The 2154-nt window shown below is 39.6% G+C and overlaps 1 protein-coding gene across 1 annotated transcript in view; it reads left to right on the top strand.

Annotated features, from left to right (window-relative positions):
- Positions 1–2154, top strand: part of LOC101852740 — a gene marked incomplete in the record, with an annotated part of 243635 nt that overhangs the window by 105997 nt on the left and 135484 nt on the right.

Genomic DNA, 2154 nt, shown 5'->3' with positions numbered 1-2154 from the left:
GGGGGAGATGGAGGGAGAGTGATAGGTTGTGCCGACGATAAAAATACCTTTAGAGATGTTGGGTGAAAAGGATTAAAAATGAGATTGAAACGATTAAGTAGAAAATGAGAAAAAAGAGACAGGGGAAAAGAGGTAAGAGATACAGATGTGGGAGACACAGAGGGAGAATAAAAAAATACTGGAAGACAGAGAAAGACTTGAACAAAAATAGAGTCATGATAGTCCCAGGAATATCGAAGTGAGCAAAGTAGGAAAAATGGGATCGAGAAAAAATACCCCAACAAAACAAACAACTATACGGTAGAAAAGACGTAAAAAGAAAAACAACAACAAAGCAACAACTTTGTGGCAGAAGAGAAAAGAACTAGATTGAAAAACAAAACCTAACGAGTATAATAGCGCACATGCGGACAATGGAAAAACACCAAGCTCACAAAAAGATAAGCTAATATTGAGAAAAAAATATTGCACCTCACGCTAGCGGTCTTAGCATAAAACAGGTATCATAATAATGTAATGATTACGGTTATATCATTCACAAAACTTCATATTGTGTCTAGACCCTGTCTCTTTGTGTCTGTGTGTATGTGTGTGTCATATCTTGAAGACATGTTGTACAAATGAGCCCCCCTCTCGTTTTCGGCAGGTCTTGGCACCACTCAAGCTTTCCCGAAACTAGGTATGTCGCCAAAATATTTGTACCTTTCTCTTTCTCGTTCTTTTACTCATTTCCATTATCCCTTTCTTCCCCCTCTGTCTTTCTATCTATTTCCTCCCCACACCACCTCTCTCTCTCTTTTTCTCTCTTTCTTTCTCTCCCTCTCTCTCTCTCTCTCTCTCTCTTTCTCTCTCTCTCTTTCTCTCTCTCTCTTTCTCTCTCTCTGTCTGTCTCCATCTCCCCCACCCTCTCTCTATGTCTATCTTCATCTGTTTCTATCTATCATACTCTTTTCCCCCTTTCTCAAATTCAGTGTCTGTATCTTTTTATGCCTTTTAAAAATCTCTTTTTTGCCCTTTCACTGTCACGTTAACTCTTTTTCCAAACGTCCTTTTCATCTCTTTCGTTATTTTCTACTCTTTACCTTCAAAGCTCTTTTGGTACGTCCTCTCCCTCCCCTCCCCCATCTCCCTTTCGCGCGGCGCTCTCTCTCTCTCTCTCTCTCTCTTCCTCTCCCTGTAGCTCTCTCTCTTTCTCACGCTCTCTCTCCCACTCGCTCTCTAAATCTCTCCTGCTTTCTCTCTCACCCCCCTCCCATTCTCTCTCTCTCTCTTTTGCCCTCTCACTCATCCCTTCCCCCTCTCTTTCTCTCTTTCTCTCTCTCTCTCTCTCTCTCTCTCTTTCCCTGTCTGCCCTCTGTTTTTCATATTGTCGGCATGCACTGGCGCGGAACGTTCATACCTTTGTCACATAAATCGCTCGTGCTCACGAGTACAACCTCAGTTCTTATGTGTCTTGAGCCTTGTTTTCTCCTTTGGCTCAAATTTCGTTGTTTTTATCACGTCGTCCGTATTTTTTTATATCCAGCACCCACAGCGATGTCTTCCTGAATGTGCAGATATGTTCCTTTTTACTTTGTGTTCCGTCGCTTTCCATGTTTTAAAAACTTACTGTTGTTCCGTAAATTTATACTTTTCAATTCGATTTTGTGTTAACCTGAGACTTAATCATTGCGATTTTTATTTATGTATATTTAATTTTTTGGGAATGTTTTTGGTCGTTGTTGTCAGTGTAGATACATATTGTCATGTATCTTAAGTTTTGGCACACGTATTTTTTCATTAACACCTCATCTCTTACCTGTCAATCTTTTTGTTTTTACATCAGCCTTTCTCCTCCATCACTAAAATAGAACCAAACAGCGAAATAATCAAATGCACAGATGCCATCAAAATCTGACCCAAGCAGAATAGTTCCAAATTTTGCACACTTATGCATGTTTCAACATGCACCCGCTTCCCACTCCCACTCTCTTCCCTAACTACGCCTTAAAAGAAGAAGAAAGGAAGACATAAAGAAGAAAAGAAAGAAAGAAAGGGAAAAAAATAAAGAAAAACGATAGAAAAAAAGAAAAAAGACAGAAAAAATGAAAGAACGACAAACTGAAAGAAAGAAAGAACGGAACAGAAAGACAGACAGAAAGAATGAAAAGTACA

Source organism: Aplysia californica, unplaced genomic scaffold (genome assembly GCF_000002075.1).
Source record: "Aplysia californica isolate F4 #8 unplaced genomic scaffold, AplCal3.0 scaffold00002, whole genome shotgun sequence".
Taxonomy (NCBI): Eukaryota; Metazoa; Mollusca; class Gastropoda; order Aplysiida; family Aplysiidae; genus Aplysia; species Aplysia californica.
The sequence above is the reverse complement of the archived record's forward strand: the minus strand, read 5'-3'. Positions and strand labels throughout refer to the sequence as shown.